The 13,001-nt window shown below is 40.3% G+C and overlaps 1 protein-coding gene across 2 annotated transcripts in view; it reads right to left on the minus strand.

The window, feature by feature from the left end:
* TMEM100 (transmembrane protein 100) overlaps positions 1-13,001 on the minus strand; it is a 39,933-nt gene that overhangs the window by 13,357 nt on the left and 13,575 nt on the right. For both annotated transcript variants that reach the window (XM_063456006.1, XM_063456007.1), the window contains exon 2: positions 6,814-7,003. The gene's annotated coding sequence lies outside the window, so the exon portion shown is untranslated. The remainder of the gene's footprint in view (positions 1-6,813; positions 7,004-13,001) is intronic.

The following is a 13,001-nucleotide window of genomic DNA, read 5'->3' on the forward strand; positions in this document are numbered from 1 at the left end:
TACACAGATACACATACCTACACATATACACACACACACACACACACACATCCCTAAATATACACAAAATGACACATACACACACACACACAGATACAAGGCAATAGAATATACAGCCAAAACTCCAGGTACTGAAGATATATTTATTGGAGTATAGAACACCTTAAAAGTGCAAACGTGCAACGTTTCGGCCCTAGAGGGCCTTAATCATGTTTAAGTCCGTCTAGGGCTGAAAAGTTGCACTTTTATGTGGTGTTCTACCCTTCAATAAATACACCTTCAGTACCCGGAGTGTTGCCTGTATATTCTATTACCTTGTATTGTTGGACGGATTAGCAGTGTCTTTCTAATGCAGAACACCTCTGAGGCTGTGGGCCAGAGTGAAAAGCAGAACCTGAGTGCAGTGGTACACACAGATACACACTAACACACAGACATACTCACAGACATACTCACAGATACACACTGACACTCACAGATACACACTGACACTCACAGATACACACTGACACTCACAGATACACACTGAAACTCACAGATACACACTGAAACTACACACTGACACTCACAGATACAGATACCCACTGACACTCGCAGATACAGATACACACTGACACTCGCAGATACAGATACACACTGACACTCACAGATACACACACATACACACTGACACTCACATATACAGATACACACTGACACACACATACACAATGACACTCACAGATACACACACATACACACTGACACAGATACACACACATACACTGACACTCACAGATAAACACACATACACACTGACACTCACAGATACACACTGACACTCACAGATACAGATACACACTGACACACACATACACTCACATACACACTGACAATCACAGATACAGATACACACTGACACTCACAGATACACACACATACACACTGACACTCACAGATACACACACATACACACTGACACTCACACTCACAGATACACACACATACACGCTGACACTCACACTCACAGATACACACACATACACACTGACACTGACAGATACACACACATACACACTGACACTCACAGATACACACACATACACACTGACACTCACAGATACACACACTGACACTCACAGATACACACACATACACACTGACACTCACAGATACACACACTGACACTCACAGATACACACACATACACACTGACACTCACAGATACACACACATACACACAGACACTCACAGATACACACACATACACACTGACACTCACAGATACACACACACATACACACTGACATTCACAGATACACACACACATACACACTGACACTGACACTCACAGATACACACTGACATTCACAGATACAGATACACACACAGATGTACACATACCTAAACATACACACTGGCACACACACAATTTGCATTGCAGCTTCCATAATGTTAACCACCCACCCTGCCCCTTACATACCTTTTGGTTAACTTTCTGGGGCTGGCTGATCCTGGTGGGAGTCTGAGTCTGAAGCTGCAGAGTTCTCTCTCCTCCCTCCTTCTTCTCTCTCAGCTGCTGCCTCCTCCTTCTCTCCCAGCTGCCTGCATCCTGGGAGTTCTCAGCCCGCGCGGTCTGTAAGCTGGGAGGAAGTAACAGTCACTTCCTCCCAGCACTCCCTGCAACTTTAAAGAGGCCCGGGCTGCCAAAGGGCTGCAGCACCCGACCGAGCCCCTAATGAGGTAGGTCCACAGATGGCAGATGCACTATTTTCGGGGGGGAGGGGCAAGTTGCCGGCATTTGGGGGGCACAGCATGATGTAGGGGGGGCCATGGCCCCCTCTGCCCCCCCCCTAGCGACGCCACTGGTGACGCCTGCCTGATGTTTTCACGATAGGAGGAGCAGGCAGCAGCACGGAAGAAGCCTTAGTGCTGAAGAAAAAGTAAATAAAATCTTTTTGCAATTCTTTTTTTATTGCAGTTGGGGGTTGGGGGTGCCCAGGGACTAACTATGGCTTCTAATAATCTAATAGAGGTTTGTATTCCTAATGCTATAGAATACTTGATTTTTCATGGAAATTTGAATAATAGGCAATAGGGTAAACTACATGGTGATTGAATACAACGGCTCGCTGTATATTATACATTGCATTTCTATACTATTACTATTTGGAAATATGTCTAGTTAATGTAATCTCAGTTTTGGAAGCTGCTACAAGTTTATAAATGTTTTCTTTAGTAAAACACACAAAGTGTACATTTTTCTAATCTCTCAAGTCTTTAAAGGTAAAATAGTGTAGGAATAAATCATTAGGTCCCCGGTCCCCTCTCTGTTGAGATTAAATGTAATTGTACTTAATTTTTCTCCGACGCCGTGTCGGTATTGCCACAGCTGGATCCGCCTCCATGGCTGAGAACCTAAGATTATCAATCTTGATGATCTCAGCCAATCCAATGCTTTCAATAGTTAAGTATTGGGAGGCAATCGAGCATGCACGGTTAAACACTGCTCTGCGCCAATATTAGCGTCAGTGGTGCACACTGTGCAGCATTGGACTAGAAATCACTTCTAGTGGCCGTCTGAGTGACTGCCACTAGAGATGTTACTAGGCAGTAATAGAAACACTGCATTTTCTCTGAAAACCTGCAGGGGCAGGCTATAGACACCAGAACAACTACATTAAGCTGTTGTCGTTTTGATGACCATCGTGTGCCTTTAACTTTCAGAGTCTTTTATGAAATACCCAGGAGATGCCGCATTATCCACAGCAAACTGCCCTAACATGTTACTGACTGGACAGAGAGGGGATTCAGGCAATCAGGAGAACACTTACAGCTACTTACATTATCAAATTAAAAAAACTGCTCTGGGTGGGCATGCACATGTGCAGCACAGCAAGAGAATATTACAGGGAAGCATGCGCGTGTTAGATGCCTGAGCTGGAATGCGTGCACCCAAAGCAACATAGGGATGCGTAGCCTTGCAAAACACAGAAATTCAGCTGAAGTAAGTAAATGTTTTAACCCCTTAACACCGCAGCCAAATGTACAAGTTGTGAACAGAACAAAACGTAAACAAAACCTGGCATTTACGCTATATGTCTGTCCAACCGTAATTCACCTCTTTCATATTAAATGCACCCCCCTTATTATATATCATTTTATTCAGGGGAAACAGGGCTTTCATTTAACATCAAATATTTAGGTATTGAACATAATTTAATATAAAAAATTTATAAAAAAAATGGGAGAAAAAAAGAATTTTTTAATTTTTTTTTGTTCTATGTGACATTTTAACTGTGGATGTCAAAATACTGTTTGCTTTTACTGCAATACAATACACATATTTGTATTCAGCGATGTCTCACGTGTAAAACAGTACCCCCTATGTACAGGTTTTATGGTGTTTTGGGAAGTTACAGGGTCAAATATAGCACGTTACATTTGAAATTGAAATTCGCCAGATTGGTTACGTTGCCTTTGAGACTGTATAGTAGCCCAGGAATTAAATTTACACCCATAATGGCATACCATTTGCAATAGTAGACAACCCAAGGTATTGCAAATGGGGTATATCCAGTCTTTTTTAGTAGCCATTTGGTCACAAACACTGGCCAAAGTTAGCGTTAGTATTTGTTTGTGTGTGAAAAATGCAAAAAACGCCAATTTTGGCCAGTGTTTGTGACTAAGTGGCTACTAAAAAAGTCTGGACAAACCCCATTTGCAATACCTTGGGTTGTCTACTATTGCAAATGGTATGCCATCATAGGGGTAATTTTCATTCTTGGGCTACCATAGGGTCACAAAGGCAACGTAAGCAATCTGGCGAATTTTAATGTGAAAAAAATGAAACACAAGCCTTATATTTGACGCTGTAACTTTTGAAAACACCATAAAACCTGTACATGTGGGGTACTGTTGTACTCGGGAGACTTCGCTCAACACAAATATTTGTATTTCAAAACAGTAAAAAGTATTGCAGCAATAATATCGTCCGTGTAAGTGCTGTTTGTGCGTGAAAAATGCAGAAAACGTCACTTTTACTGGCGATATCATCGTTGTAATACATTTTACTGTTTTGAAACACTAATATCTGTGTTCAGCAAAGTCTCCCGAGTAAAACAGTACCCCCCATGTACAGGTTTTATGGTGTCTTGGAAAGTTATAGGGTTAAATATAGTGCTAGCAAATTAAATTCCCTATACTTTCGGCATGGGTTGTCAGGCAGGTCCCGCTAATTGTAATTAATTAGGATACCTAATTATGTAAAATTATTACATAAATATATGTGTAGAATTAATATATGTATATATATATACATATGTGTATATATACGTATATATATATAATTTTTTTTAATATTTTTATTTATATATAGGTATATATATAGTGATATATACGTATATATTTATGTATATAGATATATATATATTATTTTGTTCTACGTGTATTTTGATATAAATATATATATTAATATCACAATACAGTTAGAACGAAATAACACATCTATATATTTTTTAATTATTTATTTTTAAATATTTTTTTTATTTTATTTTTTTACGTATTTACATATTTTTTTTTATATTATATATAAATATATATATAACAATAATTATATATATATTTGATCAGTATCAGTCTACGTGTAATTTGATATTAATATATATATTTATATATATATTAATATTTAAATACACGTCGTGTATGTGTAAATGTGTGTGTGTGTGTGTGTATGTGTATATATATATATATATATACTTAGATCATATATATATATATATAATATATATGATCTAAGTATATCTTATTTGTAACTGTAATTTTTTTAACTAATATTTTATTTTATTTTATTTTAGGACAGGGGGGCAATGACAGTGTCAGCCAGTGATTTCACATCACTGGCTGACACAGGATCAGTGATCACAGTGACTGCCTGTCACTGTGATCACCTCCTGCAGATTGGGTAATTGACCACAGGGGGGAGTGCCTGGGTGGTACAAGCACTCCCCCCTTCCAATCTGCAGGGGGATCACTGTGCCAGTTACATGTGTCAGCCAATAGGCTGACACATGTAACACTGATCGCAGTGACAAGCTGTCACTGCGATCAGAGAGCTCTGAGATCGCAGTGACAGCCTGTCACCTCAATCAGACTTAGCAGATCGCGGTCACTGACCCCAGGGGGACTGCCTGGGGGGCCAGGTAAGTCCCCCGACCGCGATCTGCAGAAGGGGAACGCCGCCGGCCGCATGTGTCAGCTGATTTGAAATCGGCTGACACATGCTTAATACTGGTCGCAGTGACAGCCTGTCACTGCGATCAGAGACTGCAGATCGCGGTCACCGGCCACAGGGGGGGTTGCCTGGGGGGCCAGGCATCCCCCCCGACCGCGATCTGCAGCGGGCGATTAGCGCCGGCCACGTGGGCGGCCATTATGGCGAGGACGTAATATTACGCCCGCCGGCGTTTAGAGCCGGTTCCTGCAGGACGTAATATTACGTCCTCCGGACTTAAGGGGTTAATTACCTCTTGTGCTCTGTTCACCCCAGTAAACACTGAAATAGTGATTACTGTTGTAAAAGCATAAGAAACTGTCAATACTCTGTTCCTCGTATAAATAACTTAAAACACACTTTACTTTTCATGGTCATTTGATTAATAGACAATAGGGTACATTGTACATTTCATTTCTAGGTTACTATTACTGAAATATGTCTAGCAAATGTAATATCTTAAACGCATAGATTTGAAAGCGTTAATCACTAACGGTGTTATTTAAAGGGACACTATAGTCACCTGAACAACTTTAGCTTAATGAAGCAGTTTTGGTGTATAGAACATGCCCCTGCAGCCTCACTGCTCAATCCTCTGCCATTTAGGAGTTAAATCCCCTTGTTTATGAACCCTAGTCACGCCTCCCTGCATGTGACTTGCACAGCCTTCCATAAACACTTCCTGTAAAGAGAGCCCTATTTAGGCTTTCTTTATTGCAAGTTCTGTTTAATAAAGATTTTCTTATCCCCTGCTATGTTAATAGCTTGCGAGACCCTGCAAGAGCCTCCTGTATGTGATTAAAGTTCAATTTAGAGATACAATTATTTAAGGTAAATTACATCTGTTTGAAAGTGAAACCAGTTTTGTTTTTTTCATGCAGGCTCTGTCAATCATAGCCAGGGGAGGTGTGGCTAGGGCTGCATAAACAGAAACAAAGTGATTTAACTCCTAAATGACAGTGAATTGAGCAGTGAAATTGCAGGGGAATGATCTATACACTAAAACTGCTTTATTTAGCTAAAGTAATTTAGGTGACTATAGTGTTCCTTTAAGGTAAATTAAAAGGGAATTTCAAGTTTAATGTCAAAATAGCCAAACTGGAAAAATTCTCAGTTTTTTTAGATTGGCTACTGTGGCCTTAAATTAGTATATCAGGAATTGAAGAAGATGTCAATGTGAGGGGGGTCTAAGTGTAATATGAGTAAATCATTGTTTACATAAATAGTTGTGTATTCATGGAATAGGCTTTCAGGAAAGGTGGTAAGGGCATATATTGCAGAATATTTTCTCGAGAAATAAATCAGATCTAAAAATTCTTTTTTTACATGGAACATGCAGATTTTATCAATCCGTCCTGACTGTAGAAAAAAAAACAAACTGATTTCTAAACTGCAAACAGTGGGTTCTTCATTTGGTGTATATGACGTTTTTTCCTATGGATTTTAGAAATTGGTATAATCTCCATTAAATTCTCTTTTTTTTCACCCTGTGCGCTCACGGATCTGAAAACGTAAAAAGCCAACTGAATGTTTACATGCAAGCATTAAAATCTGAAACCCACCGTGTAATTCCGTAATCCATGGCATAATAAAATTCCTGGCGAATCTTGGTAAGAAAATGTCTTTGGTCTCTGTCCAGCTCGGGTTTTGATAGTCGAGAGATCCTTGTGTTGTGTCTTTGTTGTTCTGAATAGCAGTCTGCAGCCAGACATAGAGTTATAGATGATATATTGTTTGGTCGGTGGCTTTGCTCTGCAAAAAAAAGTTGAACTATATTCAGATGGAAGTGAATAGGCGTTTGTTTGTAATTAGCTCCGGGCTGTACAGAAAGGGGCCAGGCACTTGGGGAGCTCTTTTTGCTAACGAACACTACTGAATATTTTATAACTTGGCACAAAGAACCAGTTTTCAAACTTTTCCTGCCAGTTTTCTTTGGTGTCCCACAAACATCCAAATTATTATTAGACACAGACATTTCTCAATGGTTAAAGTTTGCAAGTTACTCATTGTTTTAATATTTAGTAACTGTGGCCTGTCCAAACACCAATGCACAGATTATATACGCCTGGAACATAATGTACAAATGAGCGATTGGCAGTAAGCAGAGAAGGACAAACAAAAGCATTGTGCTTATTCCCCATCACGTCTCAAAATCTATACATTCTTGACTCCTGACATCTGGGGGAACAGTCACTTATCTGGAAGTTACATAACTGCAGAAAATAACCACGTATAACATTGATAGTCCTATATAACTTGTATTAAAAGGACACTCCACTGCCAAAATACAAAAACAATAAAAATATAATCACTGTTTAGCAGATATAGCCCCATAAAAACATGCATACATTTAATTATGCATTTAACATTTGGGTATATCTAAAAACAGCCTATAAAAGCTGCAGTTCTCTTGTCTGCTGCCTTTGCAAGCCCTCCCCTTCTAACCCCACCCAGACCTCCTGTGGCTGTCCAATCACAGACTTCCCAATGCAGCTCAATGAGAAGTCTTTGGAAGACAGGTGCTCTGGGCAATTGCTGCCTCTTGAGTTAAGCTCCAATGAGCTAAACAAACCAAGTAACAGGACAAAGAGAGGATTCACGAAAACAGGAGGAAAGGTACAGCTCTATTGCCAAATTAAACAACCTTCTGGGGACTTCATACTATCAGACAAGATAATGTTATCTCTTATAAATACCAGAGTCAAGTTTGTATCTGATAGTAGAATCTAACCATGAATCTCTTACGCTCTTTTACGGTCTCTCTCGCACACTTGCTCAATATCTCTCTCACATACAATCATTCTCAAGCTCTCACACATTCTGGTGGGACTGATAATAATGTGCTGAGAGATTTGTTTCAAGGGATGAAAATTAATGTGTATCCAAATCTCTACCTGTAGATTATGGATAGCTGTTTTTATTCTACGCTACCTTGGGAGACAGACAGGCTACATGGCTATGTCTCTCTGAATGTAGGACTTGCCAGGGAGCAAAAACATTTTAGTATAATCAAAACGGTAGTAAATACCAACTCTTGATACTTTGAGGCGACTTTTGAAATAACTAACTTTTCCCTAAATGGTGATCATTCAAAGCATTGGATGGCCTAATTAGAAAAATAAACATTTTATTATAGTAATTAAAATCTTCTAAGGCTCAGAGACTGTTTGATACTTTGAACCTAGTATAGGTTTGCAATCTCACACTATGCCGACAGAGTCTACCAGCCAAATTGCCAGAGAATGTTTAGTCCCCACAGGAAAGTGCCACTTTATCACTGACCCTCAGCTTGTCAAGGGAGAGGACAGAGTACTAGAATGGTTTATAGACTTGTAAATAGGGGTGGTGGATAGAGAACAATGGTAAACAAGGAGGGCGATGGTTGAAAGCACGGGAGGCCAGAGAATGCCAAGGCATGGACATGAAGTAAACAAATGAAAAATACTTTGGCCATTCAGAGAAGACATCTCTTGCATACTCCAAGGTTTGTACCAAATCCCATTTTATTAGCCAGTTTAGTTTTTACAACTCAAGACACAATTTGCTTCATCAGAAAATATACAAAGTATAAGCAGTTGCGCTCATAAACTCATAAACTAGTAAATCATTCTACATGACCTCAATATAAAGCATTTCGATTGCAACATGGGATGTAACAAGCCACAAACAAGGATACATTTCCAGAAAGATCTAGTCTAGAGCAGAAGTGCAAGGAATGTAAACAATGTTACCCTCACCTTATTGGCACCATTATAAAAAAACAAACATACAGAACTTCCATTACCATAACCACTACAGATAGGGATGTTGGCTTTGGGGTAAACATACTACAATATATACATAAATAGATCACATGTGGAAGATAGAGATGAAGAGAAATAAGACAATGGGTTTACAATTAGTTTTGCTGGAGCTTTGCAGTTAAATCAATTAAAGGGGCACTATAGGCACCAGAACCAGTAAATCTTAATGTAGTAGTTCTGGGGCTAATAGTCTGTCCCTGCAGCCTCAGCAATTTAAAGGAAAGGCAGTGTTTACAATGCAACATAAGGCCACTTCTAATGACAGTCACTAAAGTAGGGGTAGGGAACCGGCGCCACTCCAGATGAACTACATCTCCCCTGATGCTTTGCCAGAATCACAGCTAAATCAGCATTATGGGAACTGTAGTCCTCAACACTAGGGGGATTTTCTGGGTTCGGCTCTGCAAAGATTGCAAGACTGATGTTCAGAATCAATATAATCTTCATGAAGATGCTGAACGCACCCCCTGGAGATGCAGCGTCAATGCATCTCTATTAGGAGATACTCATTGGTGCAGTGTAGTGATTTGCCTATGGGAAAGCATTGGATTGTCTGAGGTCATAAGAATTCGTGATCTCAGCTAGGGAGGTGAGGCTGCCACGCAGAGACCAGGGTGACATGGGAATAAAGGTGAGTAAAACATTTCTGTGCACAGGGGGGTGCGATAATTAAAATTGTTGCTAAAACACTATAGCTTTACATTCCTAATGCTATGGTGTTCCTTTAACCCCTTAAGGACCAAACCTCTGGAATAAAAGGGAATCATGACATGTCACACATGTCATGTGTCCTTAAGGGGTTAAAAGGACAATCCACTGCCCAAAAATAACAACATAACAAAATACTATTTAGTAGATAAACTCCAACTGCAAACTAGCATGCATTTATTCATACATTGGGTCTTTGGATTTATATCTAAAAACAGCTGTCTGCAGCCTTTTCCAAGCCCTACCTTATTTCCCCCAGAGCATATTTTCAGTCTGTGCTAGAAAAATGACCAATTCGAGTTTTCTGATTGAGCGCAAACAGAAATCAGCAAAAATCAACATCTGTGGCTTTTGCAAGCTGTTTTTAGATATACCCCACAATCGGAAAAAATGCATAATTAAATGCATGCATGTTTCCATTGGGGTTATAACTACTAAATAATTATTTTTCTTTGTATTTGGGCAGTGGAGTGCCCCTTTAATGCCAGGGGCTGCCCGAAAGCCATGAGGGTAGGGGAAGCCTGGCAGTCTTTGCCCTTTGTTTGTGAGCTGCAGTGGTTATTGTCTGAGCATTGCCGCGTAGGTGCCGGAACTCATGAGAGAAATGCTCATATTCTGCAATTGGAGGACATATATACCAGATACGCAGCCCACTGAACGGCATGTACCCACTCCCTGCAAGTTAACAACAGAGAGTGGGTAATAAAAGCCCATATCTGACACAATCCTTTTCTACACACACACTACACAACCTACACACAAGCTTTACCCCTACACACACTACACACACATAGTAAACACCTATATCAACACCGACTATACATTGTAAATGCACACTATATTCCTTATACACACTACACAACAGCCCCTATACACATACACTTAACTCCCTACATATACAAAATACTTTTCTACACACACACTATACCTCCTACACACACACACACACACACACACTATACCACCTACACACAAGCTATACCCCCTACACACACTATACACACACATAATAAACACATATATCAACACAGACACAAACTATACATTGTAAATACATTGTATATTCCTTATACATAGTTACATAGGCTGAAAAGAGACGTGTGTCGATCAAGTTCAGTCTTTCTCACATTTGTTTTTTGCTGTTGGTCCATTTTTTTTTGCTGATGATACACTACAGCCAGGGCCATCTTTAATATTGATTGGACCCTGGGCAAGCATTAGCTTGGGCCCCCTGGAACCTGTTCCCCATCTCCCGCTCACTGACATGCAATCCCACCTCACACTCCACACCCCACCGCAGTAACTGTACTAAAGTAGAGAGGGCCCTGGTGCAAGAATGTTTTGTGCTACTTATCACAAGGGTATGTGCAGAGTGTCCTGTGGGGACTGAGGCCTCGAGGTTTCCCTCTCGTCCCCACTCCCGTCGCCATCTTGGGCCTGCCACGTGACGGACTTTGCACTCGCGATTTCGCTATAAAAAAGGAGTGTTTCTCCTTAGGGTCCGCAGTTTTTCATGTCCCCCTTTGAGACATGGTGGGTACCCTTATTGTTCGTCGGGAAAATGCAAAATTGTGCCGCTGTTTAATGCTCAAGTCGCCTCTGGCTCCGGAGCTTTGACTCTATGCGGCCATGCAGCTCGAGCGCAGGCTCCGCCCCCTAGATCATATTTTAACAAAAAAGTCGATACTTCTGCTGATCTTGCAACACAGTAATGGAATTCTTAATGCAAACATGTATTCCTGACCCTACTGTGTCAAAAACACGTTAGGCCCCCCCCCAAATAGGGTTAACGCTTACCTTTATTCCAGCTCCCCCACTCCGCCTCCTTGAATGAGATCATCAAAATTGACAATCTCAGTCAATCCAATCCTTTCCCATAGGAAAGAATTGGGAGGCTAATGTGCACGGGTGGCAAAACACCACACTGACCAATCAGCATTTCCTCATAGTCTGAGTGACTGCCACTGGAGGCGTCCATAGGCAGTAATGTAAACACTGCCTTTTCTCTAAAAAGACAGTGTTTACATGAAAATGCCTGCAGGGACAGACTATACACACCAGAACAACTACATTAAGCTGTAGTTATTCTGGTGACTATAGTGTCCCTTTAATTGTTCATTGTCTGTCTGAAATCTCTCAATGTTGCTAAGCATAGTATAAATACATAATATGTAGGGCCTGTTCTGCTTGAGTACAATATAAAGCCAGATATAAATGTTTGATCTGTACATTGACCAACAATCTGGCTCACAGAAAGCATGCTTTTAGAAGTGTTCATTATACAAAACAGACCAGAAAACCTGCAAAATATAATTCTATATAATAGGAAATTGGAGCTCGCTTTCCGTTTTTGCATTTTCTTTTAATAAATCAAAGCAGTTTCCCACATAACTGCCTGCAATTCATTATCCATCAGCTTTGAGAAAGTGAAGTGCAGGCTTCTTAGAAATCTCTGAAGGTTCTACACTAAGAAAGAACACACAGTACAGATGATTCCAATACAGATGGGAAGCAGATTTCAAAGAATGAGAGAGTAGCCAGAAACAGAGGTCATGCTTTGAACATGGAGTGTGACACGCTATGGATGAACTGAACGAAGCAGAACTTTGTAGAACGTGGGACTTCATTCACAAAATAACCTCCCCATAAAAAATTTGGAGAGGCTGAAAATCTCAAGTGCTTACAGGAATCTGAAATAAAAGCTTTGCCAATTTTCTCTGCATACATTAGACATCCCTCCTACATTACTTAGAGCAGTGGTTCCCAACTCTGTCCTCACGTACCCCCTAACAGTCCAGGATTTAGGGATTACCAAATTGTGTCTAAGGTGTTTTTAGGAGAAGAAGAAAAAAACTGATAGACACAATTTGGTAATCCCTAAATCCTGGACTGGTAGGTGGGTAGTTGAGGACTGGGTTGGGAAACACTGACTTAGAGGGAATTCTGTGAGTATGTGGGGCAAAGTTCGAAATATGAGATAATCAGCAGAAACGTTCCATTGGTTACCATGGCGAATGGACCACATTTAGAACTGCTCTATGACTTTCTATTGGCTATTACCAATCAAATACCGGAAAGAGCTGTAGGTGATGGAAAGGTTATGAATCTTCGATTAGCATGTGTTAGCAGTTTCATCCATTATATAGCCATGAATGTAACCCTTGTGATAAGGTATATCGCGTATAAATATGTTACTGCTTTTAAAAGAAGGCTATGAATAGGTGCTACATATACCATCA

The sequence above is a fragment of the Pelobates fuscus genome, chromosome 5 (genome assembly GCF_036172605.1).
Source record: "Pelobates fuscus isolate aPelFus1 chromosome 5, aPelFus1.pri, whole genome shotgun sequence".
NCBI classification, from domain to species: Eukaryota; Metazoa; Chordata; class Amphibia; order Anura; family Pelobatidae; genus Pelobates; species Pelobates fuscus.